Genomic DNA, 20,250 nt, shown 5'->3' with positions numbered 1-20,250 from the left:
CGTTCTACTGATAAAAAGATACTGAAAGTTAATTACAAGTTGGGCTTTTAAAAGTCTAACACGAAGAAATAAGTATCAGCTCGAAAACTGGTCGATCGACCGGTCAGCATGGTCGATCGAATGGTAAATGCGGAACAGTATCGTCTGATGAGCTTCAGTGGTCGATCGACTTTACAGCATAGTCGATCGACTGATTGTGCTGTGCAGAAACACTTGTTTTCTCCAAAAACAGCTCCTCACTCCAATGGACGCATCCCGAGGTGAGTGAGTACGACTCTCCTTCTTCTGGGCTTCCTTGAAGTTGCCTCCAGAGGACGAATTAGGCTTGGTTTAGCTTACTTCCTCTCATTCCTACAATAAATCATAGAAAATGCAAAGTAAACCGTTTCGGGAGAAATAGTAGCCTTAAGCTAACAATTATGCATAGAAATACGTGCCAAAACCACAGATAAAGTGTATAGAATATGCACGTATCAAATCTCCCCAAACCAAACCTTGCTTGTCCGCAAGCAAGCACTATGACCCATATAAAAACTAAATGGAAAGGAGTAAATCTCAGAGCTAGCTGCAAGCCAATGCCAAACCGTTTAATGCACATAGTCAACTACTGCAAAGCTTAAATCAAATGAACAAATTTATGCATATCATGGATTTAAATCGGGCGTTCGACCTTGCAAGACTCATACATTCGGACTCTCCCGGGTCACTCTTCTCTCAGCGAAGCAAATGGTAAGATTATATGTAAAAGAGAGGACGAAAAATACAGTCTCTCACCTAGACTGCGTCCGACAAAACATGTATGCTTGACTAGCATGAATAATGATTCTAGCTACCGTACATACGCACAATCACCGTCAAGGACTATCACATGCCGAACTATTGCAAGATTTGGGTATGTGAGGTTAAGTGGGAAAGGAAGGGCAAAACAATTATGGGAAAAAGTGAAGGTAAGAGCCAAGCTAGTACCTATCCAACCATCAGAAACTGTATCCCGTTCTTCCAACTCAACATAAAAACCATGCCTTTAGTGACTAGGCAACACAAAATCCCAAACAAACGCCTCCAATTCATGAGGTAAGCACATGAGGCATGTTCTTATTTCAACCAAGACCTTATTATTTCCAAAACTCTTTTTTTTTTCTTTCATTTTCATTTTTTTTCTTCTGAATTGGTGGTCGATCGACCAATGATGGCAGTCGATCGACCACCCTTACACAACCAGAGCTCCCTGCCCAGGGAAGTCTCCTTTTTTTTCATTTTTCTGAATTTTATTTTTCTTTCTTTCTATTTCCAGGCTGAAACATCAACATCCCCTTCACTTCTCATCAATACTCACTCCATCAATATAAGACGAACCAAAACCGCTTCTAATCCGACAAAAATTCCTCTACTACTTCCTAGCTTGGCACAATGGCAGGCTAAGTATGGGATGTAGTTGAGGGCAACTAACAGTTATGGCTTATAGTGGAGTTAATGGGGTAAAATGAGAAAGGGGAGATTGCAAAAGTTCTCAAAACATGCAATACCCACCACAAACCAATGCGTATAGGCAATAAGCAATCAAAATTCATACACGTGCAAAAACATGAAATGAAGGGAGTACTACTCTCAATCCTAATTTAACCGGTCATGAATGTCACCAGTTATAGGCTCTATATCTCAGAAAGTATAAGTAGTTTGCCAAAAGTAATGAGTCAAGTCTAATTACCCGAAATGAATTCCATAACAAAATTTGAGAAATCACTTATAATTCTCGCTAAACATCTGCGAAAAGGGCATGGAATGGCATATTTGACTAATAGTGCAAAATCATCATTAATAACTCCAATCCGACTCAACTATATGCAAAAGTAAACGTGATATTTTTGAGTTTTTTTTTTATTTTCAAATTTTTCTTTGTTGTCTTTTTTTTTTTTTGAATGAATTAAAAGAACAAATGCAAACAGAAATGCACTAAACATGTGACTGAAATGCAATAAAAACAAATGCAGATGCAAAACAAAAGGCATATGCAAATACCCTCCCAAAACCAAAACGCACAATGCCCTCATTGTGCTCAGTAGCAAATCACCAGCAGAAAAATGGGAGAATAAAAGCATAACAAAATAAAAGGAAGCTAATAAAGAAAGGAAGGAACTCACAAAATACGACCTCCCCAAACCAGCCAAAAACGGGGAGGTCACCAGCATCTAATCTCCACCATCGTAATCAGAATCTTCATCCTCTCCGGACCCAGCATCGCTCTCCTCCTCCTCCTCCTCCTCCTCAGCAGCAACAGCGGGAATGGCTCTCCTGGAAGTGGAGGCACCAGCAGTAGTAGTGGTAGGAGGAGGTCTCCTGGCAGGCTGAGGGTAGCCGGCCACAGGGGGAACAAAGTAGGAAGAGTGAGTCCAAGCACCTTGTGGGAGCATCCCTCCCCGGGCTAACTCCTCGTAGACTGGATAGAGGGCTAAAGCCGTGTCCAACTTGTGCTCGTTGAAGCTCCTGCACAAATCACCCAAGACACGTGACATTGTCCTCTGGTCCATGACCGGAGGGACAACTAAAGGAGTAGGTGGTCGAAAAGTGGCCGGGTAGCCAGTGGGAGCAGGAGTGGAGGAAGAGGGTGCCTGACCAGTGGAGGCACGAGCTCTCCTCGCTGTGCTAGCAGTAGGAGTGGCCGCCACCAGAGGAAGCCTGTAACTAGGCAACGGTGGCCGAACTGCCCCCTCAACAGTGGTAAAGGACAGGACAGGAGGGTAGCCAGTGACAGGGATGCGGTCACAGATGAAAGGATCAATATTCCACCGCATCTGTCTATCGACCCAATAGACAGCCTTCGCGTAGGGAAGGTCCATGAAACGTAGGTCCGGGTCGATGGGGTCCTCCTGTCGAGGGAAAAGTAAAACAAGGCGGTTGGCGATACGTGTCACCAACCCGCCACAAGCAATGGTGGTCAAAGTGCACTCACTTACAGTCTGAAAGTGAGCGGCAGTTGATACGTGCCTAATGTATAGTCTTTTTGGCCTATTTCAGCACGTATTTCTATGCATTTCTATACTGTTTTTATAGTATTTTGCCCCGAATTGGCTACTTTGGTGTATTTTGTCCTTTTTGTAGGGATAATCGCGGAAGTAGCGGAACCATACCCCTTTTCGTCCTTTTTGCATGCATTTAGAGGAGACGGGATTGCCCCAGAGTGAGATGTTGCACTTGGAAGTGTCGTTGCACGCATTACGAGGCATTTGGGTGAAGACGTGAGCTGAATTGAAGACCCAAGTGGTCTATCGAGCTGTTTGGTGGTCGATCGAGTGGTTCCTAAGCTCCCCAAGGCTCGATCGAGCTATTTCTTACTCGATCGAGTAAGATGCACATGACCAAGTCCTCGATCGAGAACCCTGCTGGTCGATCGAGGGACTTCTGCTGAGATATTGGTCGATCGAGTGGTTTAATCCACTCGATCGAGAGGTTTTCGACATTATGGGCTTTAATCAGTCCGTGTTTTATTTTTCCGCATAAACACTTTGTGTTTTGGCTATTTAACCTATGTTTTACTAGGTTATTGGTCATTCTTTCATCATCTCTTTTACTCTCTAAGTTTTCACAAATAAAACCACTGTTACTTTCTACGTTGCTTGGAACTTACTCTACTGTTGCTTTTATTTTGGATTGCTTCACTCGAATTACGGGTTCTTTACGCCGGAATTTGCTTGGATTGTAATTCTCTCTCTCTCTTAATAATAATTAACCTTCTTGTTGCTTTTAATTCTTGTTATCGTTATCATTCTTCCTTGCCCTAATTTCTATTATTGAATTTTACTATTATTCGTTATGTTATCTGCTGGGAAATTATCTGCTGTTAGATTAATTATGAGTATGAGTAGCTAAACCCCTTCATGTTGGGATTAGAGAATCTGCGGTAGAATAATGACGACGTAGTGAATGAATTAGACGAATTGATTAAGAGACTCTGTCACTATAGCAATATAACTGTAATTCTCGACCTAGTTGAGTGCACGCTTCTATGTCACCCATTAATCTGGCTACAATTAATCCTGGATCGAAAGATTGGACTAAATAGGCCTGCTATAAACAGTAGACTACCCTAATGAGGACGAAAGTTAAGTTAGTGGTATTTTAGGGTGGAAAGCGGACCGAAAGGACCTTCTAATATCCGTCTCGCATTAGTTCGTCTCAGTCATTTACTGCTAAGTTGTTGAACTACCGTAGTGAACCGAAGTCCCGACATGTCCCCCTCTTATTGATAGTTTAATTCACTTTCCTGCTTTACTGCTCTCTGCGTTATTTCTCTTTCCTTTTAACTCCGTAGTTTAGAATCAAAAATTTAATCAACATCAATTGTTACCATAGGATTAGAAATAGATAGCTGTAGTTGCATTACCTCCCTGAGGATTCGATACTCGACTGCCTCTACTACATTTTTAGTTGAGACCGTTAGGTTTTATTTTTACCAGTACGCGACAGACGTGTCAAATTTTGGCGCCGTTGCCGGGGAGGCAATTGTTCAAATTACTAGCTGTTTTATTTTTAATTCTTCTTTTAGTTTAAGGAACATCGTTCCTTAGACTATTCTCATATCTTGTCTGTAGTTTCGTCTTATGCGCAGGTCGCAAGGTGGTCCACTACTACCTTTTGATCCCGAGATTGAGAGATCTCTGCACGTAAAAAGAAGACTACTTCAAGAACAACAGGCAGAGGAAGAGCCTAGTTCTCGTGGCAGTTTTTACGAGAACGAGCTTTTCGTAGACAATCCACCGTCTTCTCCAGTTTCCAATTCATCACTTGAATCCATTACTTTCCCAGAATTTCCCGAAATGGCTGAGGAAGCAACCATTGCTAGTCACTCCGAGCCCACGGCTGACAATCTCTATAAAGGGTTGAACTGCCGGGAGATGCTAGGAAGTTCGAGCCAAAGCCTGCATACATCAATATGGTTGAGAAAAATCAGTTCGGGGGAGCTGCAACTGATGACGCAGCTCAGCATATGGAGACCTTCATTGATTACTGCTCCTCCATACCCCCTCCTACCGGCGTGACAGCTGATCAGATCAAAGAAACTATGTTCATCTTCTCACTCCGCGATGCTGCAAGGGAGTGGTATAGGGACTTGGACCGAGCTGCTCACGGCATAATAGATTGGAATTCGCTAGCATTAGCGTTTTATAAGAAGTACTTCTCTACTTCGAGAACCATCGCCATCAGAGCTCAGATAACAAGTTTCAAACAAGGGCCTGACGAGAACTTCCACGAGGCATGGCTTCGATTTAAGAAACTGGTGCGGACCATACCGCATCACGGTTTCGAAAAATGGAGCCTATGTAACCATTTTTACAATGGTTTATATGATGATCAGAGGGCTATATTAGATGCTGCAGCCAACGGTCGATTTGCTGACAACTTGGGAGCGACCAAGGGATGGAAAATCATAGACGATTTAGCCACTCACAGGGCTGAATATGGGAATTCAAGAGGAAACCAAAGGAGAGCCGCTGAATCCTCTTCAGTTGCCGCGTTAGAAGCCCTTACCGCGAGGTTTGACAAGTACGAACTAGGGGGAGCTCTCAAGGGAGGAATGTACCAGGTTAATGCTATGACAGACGGTCCTTTCGTCTGTACAAGATGTGGGGTCGATGGACATGTCTCTGATTATTGTCCTAGTCCTTATGAGCATTGTGCTGCCTTCCAACATTACAGGCAAAACAACACTCATTACGAGCCGAATATCCACCCCAATTTGAGGTGGAGTAACCAGAACGTACTCAACCCCACCGCTCCTCCCAATCAGCAGCAGCAGCCCTACATTCCTCCACACCAGAAGCAACAAGGCTACCAGAAGCCTCCGTCTTTCAACCCGCCTAACCAAGGTGCTTCGTCATCTAGTGGGGTGAGTGAGATAGGTGAGTTAAAATCCATGATGCAGTCCATTGCAAAGCAATTACAACAAAAGGACACGGCATTCAAGGCACTTGAGACTCAAGTTGCCCAACTGGCTGAAAATCAATCCTCAAGGAAGCCCGGTCATTTACCGACTCAAAATGACAAGAACCCAAATGAGACGGTGCATCTGATAGAGTTGAGAAGCGGTCTTTCTTATGAAGGACCGGAAGTACAGAAATCAGACCCAAGGGAAGCTCTCACTGATGATGAACAGTGTTCTGTTAAGAGAAAAGGACTCACGACACAGGAGTTACTCGATCGACTGAAGACTGATGCTCGATCGAGTGGAAATGGTGAAGAATCTGGTCGATCGAGTGAAGTCCCTGCTCGATCGAGTGAAGCAGAAGCTGAGGTTGGTCGATCGAGTGGTAAGTTTACTCGATCGACCGATGTTGATGAAGAAACTGCTCGATCGAGTGAGCACATTGCTCGATCGAGTGAGCACATTGCTCGATCGAGTGATATTGATGACGGGAAGCTTATTCGAGAGCTTGCTAGTGCTCGTTTAAGCGAGGAATTACCAGAAAGGCCTCGTTCGAGAGGTAAGAAGCGTCCAAAGGATACTGAACTTACTCCGGAAGACACTTTGGAGGCGAGAAACAAGGGGCTCGAGATTCCAATTACGGTTCCCTTCCCGAGGCGGCTGCAGAATACCAAGATTAATCAACAGTTTGGCAAATTTGTTGAACTTTTGAAGAGTTTGGAAGTTTCCGTGTCGTTCACTGAATTGCTGACCAAGGTACCCTCTTATTTACGATTTATGAAAGAGATTTTAGCACGTAAGAGGACTATAAATGATAATGAGACCGTAGCTTTGACCGAGGTGGGGTCAGCCCTATTCCAAAATAAGCTACCTCCTAAGCAATCAGACCCGGGTAGTTTTTCGATCCCTTGTCACATAGGTATGCAATTGATTGATAATGCGCTATGCGATTTAGGCGCTAGCGTAAGTGTTTTACCTTTGTCTCTAGCTAAGAGACTTGGTGTGACAAAGCTGAGTTGCACCAACATGACTGTCCAGATGGCCGACCGTAGTTTATCGCGGCCACTAGGTGTAGCAGAAGACGTACTGTCCAGATCGGGAAGTTCTTTATTCCCGTTGATTTTGTCGTCTTAGATATCCCTGAAGATGTGCACACCCCTATCATTTTAGGGAGACCATTTTTGTCCACTGCCCGTGCAGTAATAGACGTCGGGGGGAAGACTTTGACCTTTCAGGTAGGGGACGAGGAGCTGACTTTTCAGCAGTCCAAGTTCCGGAGGGCTCCCATGCAAGCTCAGCCTTGCAATGCCCTCTCTTCTGTTGACCCTATTATTGACACTCCAGATGAAAATTTGGAGAATATTGCTGTTATTGCTAACCCTCCGCCTCATACTGAGAGCAAAAAGGAGGAAGATTCGTCTGTTTTCCTTACTGCAGGTACAGATGAAGGCAAGAAAGGAGCTGTCAAGGGACGCGGTGCAGCCATTATCAATCAAACTGGAGCCAAGGATGCCAAAGAAGATGACAGAGGGGCGAGAACGAAGGCAGTTCGAACCTACATCGATTGGAACTATGTTCCTCCTCCTCTTGCAAACAGGAATTCAAGCTCATGGAAATCAAGGAGGACGGTCAGTATCGCTGAAGTGACGTCCTCCAGTCAGAAGCCCACGAAGGGGCTACTTGAAAGCTGATGGGAATTAAACGGGGAAATGCCCCGTGTAACAACTTGTAATAGATTTTTGTTTGAATTTCTTTTGAATTTATTTATTACGTTTTTAATTAGGACAATTAGTTTAGACATTTCTTTAGCTTAGACTACGACTATAGACTGTGTTTGCTGCGTATTTGGTATTTGGGATATGTTTGGATGTGTTTTACGCGGGTTTGGGGAAATGTCACGCATTTCGAGGAAGTAAAGACGGAAATTCAAAGAAGTATACACGAGGAAGTCCTCGATCGAGTACTTTTTGTACTCGATCGAGGGGAAGTTGGTTCGATCGAGCTTGCTGGTTACTCGATCGAGAAAGGCCAAAGAAGAAAAGGTCGATCGAGGGGATATCTACTCGATCGAGCAGAGGGATATCAAAAGTCCTCGATCGAGTGATTTAAAAACCACTCGATCGAGTGGTATGAATAGGACGGGAGTTTTCTATCTTAAAACTCCTATTTTTTTCCTAATTCTATTTTCAATTATCCCTAATCCCGTCTAACCCCTTCCCTTATTGCGATTCCCATTTTCCCCCAAATCCCCATTTCTTGCCCAAATTTATCAAATCCGTCACCTACATTCTTTTGCTAGCTAATTAATCTTCAATAGCCCCTTAGTTTCCCCCTCTTTTGTGCTCGTTTTCTCGGTTTTTAAAGGGGATTAGGGTTTGCGGTTTTTCAATCGAAATCCGCCTTGGTTGATTGTTTCTTTTGAAGTTTAATTGCTTATTGTAGGTTAATCATCATCAAGTAAGTGTTCCTTTCATCCTCTTTGCATATTCTCTTCAATTAATTCGAATTTCTTGAGGTGATTTGAATTAGGGTTCGAAAATGCCATGTCTAGTCGATTTGTTTCGATTAAATTGTGTTTATTTGCTCTTGATTAGCTTGTTGATGATATTTTCGCAATTCCTCACTGTTTTTGCATGTTAAATTCGAATTTCGCGCGAGATTCCGCGATTAGGGTTCCTGTGAGTCGAAATTTATCGACTATCTGACGGTTTTTCTGTTTCCTTGCTTGCTTAACTTCAGTTCTCGCTTACTAATCGCTGTTGTTAACTACCGTTACCGTCCCCTATCGCAGTTACTTGATGTGAATTATTAGGAATCTCGCGCTGTGAGTGGTTATGCTCGACTGCTAGGAGTCTTACGTGCTCCCCTATGTGGTCTTCATGCTGTGTTTGTCTCCTTTAGCAGTCACTACTTTGTCATTTTACCACCACTCACATGCTACCTTTCGAACTTATTGAGGATTGTTGGATTTTGTATGCTGGAAGTCGTTTTCTCGACTAATAGGGCCATTATTTCTTTGTCACATCTTTGGTTAACGCTTCATTTTAGCCACGGTTAGCACTATCTTCTCTTATCATGCCCTTTGATACTTTGCGGGATGGATACTAGTTTCTGCGCTTCTCGCGAGTTCATCCTCCATCCATCCGTGACCGAGCCAGTGGCCCCTGTTGTTGCCACTAGCTCCGCCTTGGTCACTACTGCAGCACCAGTTCTACTTGTCTCAGCTGCAGGGACAGTTCACACCGCACCCAGCTCACCCGGGAGCTCAGTTCAGGCTTCACCGGCCACTACTCCTACCAGGCCCAGGCCCTTTTCTCTGCTAGAGTGCGGATTCACGCCCCGCTTCCCGCAGCCTGGTATGCTGCCACCGAGGCCACATCAGCCGGCTAGCCAGTTAGACATCACTTCCAGCCCTTCTGAGGCTGTTGTTTCGAGAGAGGGCGCTCTCACACCTCTACCGAAGATGCCCACGGTACGTTTCACTTCAGAGGCTCACCGGAAACGGTTAGCCACTTTACTTCGTTGCCCTCTCTCCCCCACCCGTTTCCTTGCGCGGACTGACCTAGAGACCTTAGGCATTTATGAGGAGGTCTGTAGTTTGTTGAACGGGACGGGTATGTCGGGTCTGATCACCATGCAGGAGGCTACTATTCGCACCTCTACCTACGAGTTTTTTAGCTCCTATTCTTTTGACACCGACTCTTACCATGCCGACCACTCCAGTTCCTGCATTCACTTTAGACTCCGCAATGAGTCGCACCACTGGACTTTGGCCAGGTTTGGGCAGGTTTTGGGACTAGTTTGTGACGGTCCCACCGCCCCACCACGAGACCTCATTCAGCCACTTTGGGCTGCGCTTACTCACACCCCCTTCCATGCACGGAAGGGAGCTCATGTTCACTTACCTGCGCCCCGTTACTACTTGCGTCTGTTAGGAGAGACCATTTTTGGGCGCCCTGAGCCCAATAATGTGACCAACACTGAGCTAGCGATTCTCGCGGGGTACCTCAACATTGACTACGGTACCCCGTTTGTTCTAAACATTGCCTATCTGGTAGCTCAGCATTGGAACGGAATTGGGACTCGGGTCAAGACCGCAGTTGTCTGCGGCGGGCTGGTGACTAGGATTGCCCGCCACCTTTACCCCACTGAGCCCGGACTCACTGCACCTGATGAGATGGCTCACCTTGACCTGGATGCCATAGCTGACTTCGCCTGGTTCCCAAAGGCGAAGGGGAGCGCGAGGACGTGGAAGATCTGTGGTTCCACGTCTGTTACCTTACCGTGCTCTACCCTTCCCCCACTTTTACCGCTCTCATCTGCTGCTGAGGGAGCTTGGCCACCTCCACCTACCTACCACCTTACCTTCACCCCTCCTTCTTCTTCTAAGAAGAGGAAGCGGGAGGCCGGAGCATCTTCTAGCTCTCAGGCTCAGGCCCAGGCTGGACCGACACCCACGCCTCAGCCTACACCCACACAGACTCCCACACCTCCACCTTCACTCACTCCACCCCCTTCTGATCCGGCCTTTCCGGCCAATTTTGTCTGCCCTCCTGTCTTAGAGGCGCCCGAGGTCATGGACCAAGGGTGTCGTGATGCCGTGCTTTCGGATATGTGCAGGTACATTACTGAGATGCGACGGGATATGGCTTTGGCTGCATTCCCGCTCTACGAGTTCCACATCCGAGCCCGGCGACCGTTTCCAGAGGGGTGGCCGCATCCTTCCTTCTACCGATACCCAGCGGACGGGTACCCTCCACTACCTTCTGACTCAGAGGAGGAGCCGGAGGAGACAGCGGTAGCACGAGAGGTGCGGTTACGGGCAGAGCAGGCGGCACAGCGAGCTGCCAGAGAGGAGGAGAGGGATCCTCCGTTCGTACCCGGTCCGGAGGATCAGCTTGGAGATGACGACTAGAGGTCCCCCCTTGGTTTTTGCTGGTTTGGGGAGACCGTTTTGTTGGTACGGAGTACCTGGGAGACGGCAGTGCTGACGACGAGTAGCTACTGGTCTACTCACTTCCCCAGTTTTCTGGCTGGTTTGGGGAAGTTCGTGTTTTGTATGTCCTCTTACTCTCTTTATTTCGTCTCCTTTATTTTTCTTTTATTGGTTGTATACTCCCATCCCCCATTTTTCTGCTGGTGTATGCTGGAGGACAACGAGGGCGTTGTCCGTTTTGGTTTGGGGAGGGTATTGCATCCTTTTGAGTCTGCATCTGCATTTGTTTTGCATTCACGTTTAATTTTTCAGTTTGCATTTGTTGTTTATTTTCAAAAAACAAAAAACAAAAAAAAAAAACAGAAAACCAAAAAAAATTAGAAAATGTTAAAATTCAAAAAATTTTCACGTTTATTTTTGCATTTAGGTTGAGTCGGAACGGTAGATTCCCGTGATGAAAATGCACTATAACTTGTCAATTCACTTGAGCCTTGCACTTTATTGATGGTTTTTAGCTTTGTCATACGCATAGTCTACGAATTTCTGTTCATATAATAGCTGACTGTTTAGACTTGACCTGATAAATTGGCAAACTACTTAAAAATTCTGAGTTTTAGAGCCATAACTGGTGCCATTCATGACCAGTTCATTAGGAATTTTGAGAGTAGTACTCCTTGCATAGCATGTTCATCTTTTTTGCACATTTATGACATTCAATTTCTCGTCAAATGCACATATTCGGGTCTGCGGTTGGTGTCACATGCAGGGAGGGTCTTGCAAATTCCTCTTTCTTTACATCCTTCACCCATTTAGCTCCACATTGACCAAAACTTGCCTTTTGACCCATTAGCCACATTCCAAACTAAGCCTGCCGAGTCAAGCTAGTTAGTCTGTCCTTTTGTGGTATGTTTTCCGTTGCAGTTTGGTCCGTAATTCCCGTTTGGAGTTGGTGTTTGAATTAAGGAAGGAGGAAGAGAAAAAAGTATTGAGAAAGAAAAAAAAAGAAACGTGAAAGAAAGAAAAGAAAAAAAAAAGAGAAAAAAAAAATGATGAGATTCACGTAAAAAGAAAAAAAAAAAGAAAGAAAAAAATTGTGAAAAAGTTGTACCCTCTTGTCAGAGTTGAGAAGATGTTTGAAGATGTACAATCGACAAGAGGGTTGGTTGTTTCAGTTAGTTGTTTCAGACGATGTGTTTAAAAAAAGGGAACTTTGTGACCATCTAGCTCCTCCACTCTTATTCTATATTTTTTGAGGAGATTGTGCTTTCAGTCTAGTGAGTTTTGTGCCGATGAAGGGCACCTGTGTTTAGTCTTTCAGACAGTTGAGATCCGGATGGTTTATCATGGTCCTGTTAGGAACTAGCTTGACGCTTTTACCTCCACATTTCCATAACTTGTTTTGCCCTTTCTCACCTGAACCTCACTATTCCCATACTATTTGCAAACCCTCGGCTGTGACGGACATTTTTGGTTGGAGTGTGTGCAGTAGTACTTGAATTGTCTTTCATTTTTGTTGCATGCATGCTATGTAGGTCGCAGTTAGGCGAGTGACTGTCTTTTCTTCTCTCTTTTACATATAACATTTGCCCTTTGCTTTATGAGAGAAGAGTGACCACGTGAGAGTCCGGTTTTGTTGGTCTTGCAAGGTCGATAGGTCAGCTTTATTTCTGAACAGCTTATAATTCGTTTGCGTATTATTTGCCTAGCTTTAGCTTTAACTGTTGATTTCTGTTGCATTAAATCGGTTCAAGTAGACAAGTTAAGCTAGCTCTGAGTTATCATTTCTGTTCCATTAGTTTAGTTTTGAGTTTACTCGAGGGCGAGTAAAGGTTTGGTTTGGGGAGATTTGATACGTGCCTAATGTATAGTCTTTTTGGCCTATTTTAGCACGTATTTCTATGCATTTCTATACTGTTTTTATAGTATTTTGCCCCGAATTGGCTACTTTGGTGTATTTTGTCCTTTTTGTAGGGATAATCGCGGAAGTAGCGGAACCATACCCATTTTCGTCCTTTTTGCATGCATTTAGAGGAGACGGGATTGCCCCAGAGTGAGATGTTGCACTTGGAAGTGTCGTTGCACGCATTACGAGGCATTTGGGTGAAGACGTGAGCTGAATTGAAGACCCAAGTGGTCTATCGAGCTGTTTGGTGGTCGATCGAGTGGTTCCTAAGCTCCCCAAGGCTCGATCGAGCTATTTCTTACTCGATCGAGTAAGATGCACATGACCAAGTCCTCGATCGAGAACCCTGCTGGTCGATCGAGGGACTTCTGCTGAGATATTGGTCGATCGAGTGGTTTAATCCACTCGATCGAGAGGATTTCGACATTATGGGCTTTAATCAGTCCGTGTTTTATTTTTCCGCATAAACACTTTGTGTTTTGGCTATTTAACCTATGTTTTACTAGGTTATTGGTCATTCTTTCATCATCTCTTTTACTCTCTAAGTTTTCACATATAAAACCACTGTTACTTTCTACGTTGCTTGGAACTTACTCTACTGTTGCTTTTATTTTGGATTACTTCACTCGAATTACGGGTTCTTTACGCCGGAATTTGCTTGGATTGTAATTCTCTCTCTCTCTCTTAATAATAATTAACCTTCTTGTTGCTTTTAATTCTTGTTATCGTTATCATTCTTCCTTGCCCTAATTTCTATTATTGAATTTTACTATTATTCGTTATGTTATCTGCTGGGAAATTATCTGCTGTTAGATTAATTATGAGTATGAGTAGCTAAACCCCTTCATGTTGGGATTAAGGAATCTGCGGTAGAATAATGACGACGTAGTGAATGAATTAGACGAATTGATTAAGAGACTCTGTCACTATAGCAATATAACTGTAATTCTCGACCTAGTTGAGTGCACGCTTCTATGTCACCCATTAATCTGACTACAATTAATCCTGGATCGAAAGATTGGACTAAATAGGCCTGCTATAAACAGTAGACTACCCTAATGAGGACGAAAGTTAAGTTAGTGGTATTTTAGGGTGGGAAGCGGACCGAAAGTACCTTCTAATATCCGTCTCGCATTAGTTCGTCTGAGTCATTTACTGCTAAGTTGTTGAACTACCGTAGTGAACCGAAGTCCCGACATGTCCCCCTCTTATTGATAGTTTAATTCACTTTCCTGCTTTACTGCTCTCTGCGTTATTTCTCTTTCCTTTTAACTCCGTAGTTTAGAATCAAAAATTTAATCAACATCAATTGTTACCATAGGATTAGAAATAGATAGCTGTAGTTGCATTACCTCCCTGAGGATTCGATACTCGACTGCCTCTACTACATTTTTAGTTGAGACCGTTAGGTTTATTTTTGACAGGTACGCGACAGACGTGTCAGCAGTCAAGTAGGCGATGTTATAAATACGGGCTACCCGACTGTCAATGTTCAGATAGCCCGCTAAGATTGACAATTCAATATTATTCATATTATTAGACACTATACGGCCAAAAATGGTATTACCCATTAGCCATAGACAATAACGAAGAGGGGGCAAGTGGACGGAAGTGCCCGTCCTTCTAGCCCCGTGAAAGTCACCGATACAAGACCACATGACTCGATGAATATCAGAGGTGTCCGAGGTTCGGCCCTCGAAATGAAGACCCAGAAAACCAGCAAAATCAGCCAATGTCAGAGAGTAGTTGACATTGAAAAGTCGAAAGGAAATGCAGGGTTTGGTCTGATCAGCCACGAAAGCTTTCGAGTCAAAAGCATAAGACGAAAAAAATTCAAGGGTAAAAACATAATACGTGAACTCAGCCATGTCCACTAAACCTGTCATACCCGTCCCATTTAGCAAGGACACAACCGACTCATAACAGCCTAATTTCTCCAAAGTATCTTTATGGAGAAATCGGGTAGCTGTAACCTTCATCTTCGAAACAAAAAGAGAAAACTTAGAACGTTGCGTAGAAGTAGCAAAGATAACCTGCGGATAGTCAGGTAGACTATCCGTGGTAGCTTCTATCAGCAGTGGCGGTCCTCGTGGCCGCTTGGCAGCGCCTTGGCTTGATTGACCCTCGTACATGTGCTCCTTTCCTTTCGTCATCTTTGTTACCTGCAAACAGCTCATTAGCAACAAGAATTCCCAAACAATGTGAATTTAAGGAAACCAGCATCAAAATTAGAACTGAAATGCAAATTAGGGTTTCGAAAAAATTGGGGGAAACGGTTTTAAACACATCCTAGCTGCTTATTTGCTTTGAAAATCAAGGGGGAAAGGGTAGAATAAGCGATTAAAGCATAGAAAAGACAAGAAATCAATCCCAAAAATCGATTTCCCCAAATCGATTTTTCCATCTCAAATGCATATAACTCGAAAATTTCGCATAGAAACCACAATAAAATCGAAAATTGAGCATGGAAATGAGATTAGAGACATACCTTGAAGATTTCCTTGAAGATTAAAGCAAGAAAGGAAGAGATTAAGACGGAATTTGCAGAGAAATCGCGAAAAAGGAAGAGAAATAGGTTTTGCTTATGATTTTCTAATTTTGGGAAAGTGAAAGAATAAAAGAATAAAGGATGAAGACTTCCCTTATTAGCTGCATTCTGAACCCGCGAACTGGTCGATCGACCAGTTGACTTGGTCGATCGACTTGTTTTCCATTTTCACGGCTTCTGGACTTCCCTTGGTGGTCGATCGACTATATGACCCAGTCGATCGACCACTCCCCTATACACAGTAGCCTCTGTTCCTCCCCTTCAGTCGATAGACTAACTCACTTAGTCGATCGACTGCTATGTCTGGCAATTAGACTTTAATTCGTCAAAAATTCATTTTGCCATCATAACTTCCTGTCTTTCTCTCTCAAATATCCAGTAAACCATCTACGCACTTTGCATAAAATAAATTCCTGCAAAAATTATCAAAGGCGCGCAAATTTTCCAAACCAAGAAATTGCAAATTAAAAGAAAATAAAGAAAACAAAAACGCAAAAATGCAAAAAATAAAATGAAATAACAAAATAAAATCCTAAATTACACTTAATTATAACCCGGGTTGCCTCCCGGTTAGCGCTGGTTTAAGAGGTCCCACACGACCTTTTTGCCTCACTCTGCATCATCCGATAATGGGTCGAAGTACAATACCTCGACTTTTCCAACATATGCATCTGATCCATGATAGTACTTCACATATTGGCCATTAACCTTGAACCTTTCTGCAGCTGAGGTCTCCAATTCACCTGATCCGAACTTTGTGACTGCTGTGACCGTATAGGGGCCGGTCCACCTGGATTTCAGCTTACCAGGAAATAGACGGATACGAGCGTTAAAAAGAAGTACCTTATCGCCAATATTGAACTCGCGCTTGATGATTCTCTTGTCGTGCTTGCGCTTCGTTTTCTCCTTGTAGATCCTTGCATTGTCATAGGCCAGCAGCCTAAATTCCTCCAGCTCATTCAGCTGTGTCATGCGTTTCTCACGAGAGAGGTTAGGATCCAAATTCAAATCACAAATAGCCCACCAAGACTTACGCTCTAACTCAACAGGTAAATGACATGTCTTACCATAAATCAGTCGGTATGGTGACATCCCGATTGGCGTTTTAAACGCAGTTCTATAAGCCCATAAGACATCATCTAACTTAAGACTCCAATCTTTCCGTGATTTGGAAACAACTTTGGCTAAGACTTCTTTCAATTCTCTGTTAGAAACCTCAACCTGACCACTAGTTTGGGGATGATACCCCAAACCTCTACGATGTTGGACACCGAATTTAGTCAATAAAGCACTAAGTTGTTTCTCTTTAAAATGCACTCCCCCATCGCTAATGACAACCCGAGGGACACCAAAACGAGGGAAAATAATCTTTTTAAACAGTTTAATCACGGCCTTTGCATCGCAATGGGGGGTAGCGATAGCTTCCACCCATTTGGATACATAATCTACAGCTACGAGGCTATATTTATTACCTTGACTGCTCGAAAAAGGTCCTTGATAATCAATGCCCCAGACATCGAAAATCTCAACCTCAAGAATGCCTACCTGTGGCATCTCATGTCTCTTGGAAATATTCCCCGATCTTTGACAAGCATCGCACTCAGCAACAAAATTGCGACAATCTGCATGCAAAGTTGGCCAATAGAAACCAGATTGGAGTACCTTAGCTACAGTCCTGGATGGACCATGATGACCACCATAAGCAGAAGAGTGGCAAGCTTCTAGGATATCCTTCATCTCCCATTGAGGTACGCATCTCCGGATGAGACCGTCCGCGCATTCCTTGAAAACATAAGGATCATCCCAAAAATATTATCTAGCATCATAAGCAAACCGCTTCTTCTGCTGCCATGAAAGCTCGGGTGGTATCTTACCTGTCACAGCAAAATTAGCAAAATCAGCAAACCACGGAGGTGGATAATACCCTGAAGTAGTAATAGCTAACAGACTCTCATCAGGAAAAGAATCATTAATAGGCAACGAATCCCCCCTTTCCGTCAGCTGCAGGCGAGATAGGTGGTCAGCTACCACATTCTCTGCTCCTTTCTTATCTTTCATCTCCAAATCAAACTCCTGCAAAAGGAGTATCCACCTCAAAAGCCTTGGCTTTGCATCTTTCTTAATAAAGAGACTCTTCAACGCTGCATGGTCAGTATAAACAATAACCTTAGAACCTAACAAATAAGACCGAAATTTGTCTAAGGCAAAAACTACAGCTAGAAACTCCTTCTCAGTGGTAAAATAATTAATTTGAGCCTCATCCAGAGTTCGGCTAGCATTATATATGGCATTCAAAGATTTGTTTTTCCGCTGTCCCAAAACTGCACCGACCGCATAATCGCTGGCATCACACATGATCTCAAATGGGAGGTCCAAATCAGGCGGCTGAATGATTGGCGTAGAAACTAGGGCCTCCTTTAACCTGTTCAAAGCGATAAGGCACTCATCAGTAAATTCAAAGACAACATCCTTAAGGAGCAAATGTGTAAGTGGTTTAGCAATTTTTGAAAAATCCTTAATGAAACGCCGGTAAAAACCAGCGTGACCAAGGAAACTCCTCACTCCTTTAACATTCACGGGAGGAGGTAATTGCTCAATCACCTGCACCTTTGCCTTATCAACATGTATACCTTTATAAGAAATAAGATGCCCTAACACAACTCCCTCATTGACCATAAACTGACACTTTTCCCAGTTTAAAACAAGATTAACATCTATACAACGCTGCATGACTTTATCAAGGTTAACTAAACAACGATCAAAGTCACTACCATAAACTGAGAAATCATCCATTAAAACTTCCGTAATATTCTCTATATAATCAGAAAAAATCCCCATCATGCATCTCTCAAAGGTAGCAGGGGCGTTACACAATCCGAAAGGCATTCTACGGTATGCAAAAACACCCTGTGGACAGGTAAAAGTGGTTTTACTCTGATCGTCCGGATGAATAGGGATCTAAAAGAACCCTGAATATCCGTCTAGAAAACAGAAAAATTTGTTAGAAGCAAGTCTTTCAGTCATTTGGTCAACAAAAGGGAGGGGGAAGTGGTCTTTCTTGGTGGCGGCATTCAACTGTCTATAATCAATGCACATCCGCCACCCTGTCACTACTCGAGTTGGTATTAGTTCATTTTTCTCATTTTTAACCACGGTAGTCCCTCCTTTCTTCGGGACTACCTGAACTGGGCTAACCCACTTGGAGTTGCCAACTGTATAAATAATACCTGCATCGAGTAGTTTCATCACCTCAGCCATAACAACTTCCTGCATCTTCGGGTTCAACTTGCGTTGACCCTGTCTGTAAGGCTTGTGGCCTTCCTCCAGCTCTATCCTGTGCATACAAACATCAGGGCTGATGCCTTTAATGTCATCCAAAGAGTAACCCAAAGCCTTCCTGTTTTTCTTAAGCACACACATCAAAGCAGACAGCTGGTCATCACTAAGTTTAGAGCTAACAATAGCTGGGTACTGCTCTGTAGCATCTAGAAAAACATACTTAAGATTAGGAGGAAGTGGCTTATGCTCTGGCACCTTTACCTCTACAGCATAGACAGAATCAGCTTCAATGGTGTAGCAAGTGTTGACCAAGTTCTCGTTGGCTAGGCTCAAGAGCATCTCATCTTCTTCCTCATTGAGCTCGTAGCTCTCCATTGAGGCTACCAAAGCATCTGGCTCCTCAGCATTCTCCACTTTATTACCTGCACACTCATCTAAACGGGTTAGATCAGTTAAGGGATCCTTGGCTAAGGATTCCCTCCAATTACAAGTAACAGCCCTGTCAACAATATCTATGGAATAACACGTATCCTCATCAGCAAGTTTAGTCGCCTTGTGAGCAAGGCTGAACTCAATGGTGTCATCCCCTACCTCTAAGGTGATGGTCCCGCGTTTGACATCTATTACAGCCCCGGCTATATGTAAAAACGGTCTGCCTAAAATAATAGGTATCTGACTGTCCTCTGCAATGTCCAAAACAACGAAATCGACAGGAATAAAAAACTTACCCACTCGAACGGGTACATCCTCTAGAACACATATAGGTCTCTGAGTCGATCTATTGGCCATTTGAACGGTAATATCGGTCACCTTAAGTCTACCAATGTTTAACCTTTCGCAAACAGAATACGGCATGACACTGACGCTGGCCCCTAAATCACAAAGGGCCTTTCCAATCTCGTGGTTACCTATAGTGCAAGGAATTGAAAAACTACCCGGGTCCTTTAATTTGGGTGGTATATTAATTTGCGAAAGAGAATTACATTCTTCCACAAAAGCAACATTACCATCATCGCGAAAATTTCTCTTACGATTTAAAATATCTTTCTTAAATTTAGCTTAAGAGGGTACCTGGGTAATTAAATCAGTGAACGGAACTGTTACCTCGAGATTTTGGACCATCTCCAAAAACTTACCAAACTTGCGCTCCAGCTTATTATTCTTCAAACACTCCGGATACGGGACTGCAACACTGGCCGTAGGATCAGTAACCTTCGGCTTCCGTAAGTTTAAAACCTCCGTCAAATCATCAATAAGTGAAGAATCATGTAAACTAGTTGACGGAATTGCGTCTTGCACTGAAGACCCAGTCGATCGACTGGTATTAGTGGTCGATCGATCACCTTGGCTGGGTGTGAATAGTTCCTGGTCAGAAACTATTTCATCTGATGCTTCAGTCGATCGACTGACTATGTTGGTTGATCGACCAGAAGTACTGGCAATTGAGCTCGTTTTTGCACCAGAATTTAAACGAGCTCCTCCATCATTTCCCGAGTCTTCCTTTGGCTTGTCGGGACTTTCATAAGAGAGGCCACTCCTGAGATTAATGGCATTAATCGTTTCAATCGGCCCTTCGCATTTCGTTGAAGAATTAGCGGCTTGCTTAGCCTCTATATTCTCTAATTGCGTCACAAAATTCCTTGAAGACTCAATCCCGGCTGCTT

Source organism: Silene latifolia, chromosome 11 (genome assembly GCF_048544455.1).
Source record: "Silene latifolia isolate original U9 population chromosome 11, ASM4854445v1, whole genome shotgun sequence".
Taxonomy (NCBI): Eukaryota; Viridiplantae; Streptophyta; class Magnoliopsida; order Caryophyllales; family Caryophyllaceae; genus Silene; species Silene latifolia.
Note: the sequence above shows the minus strand (reverse complement) of the source record.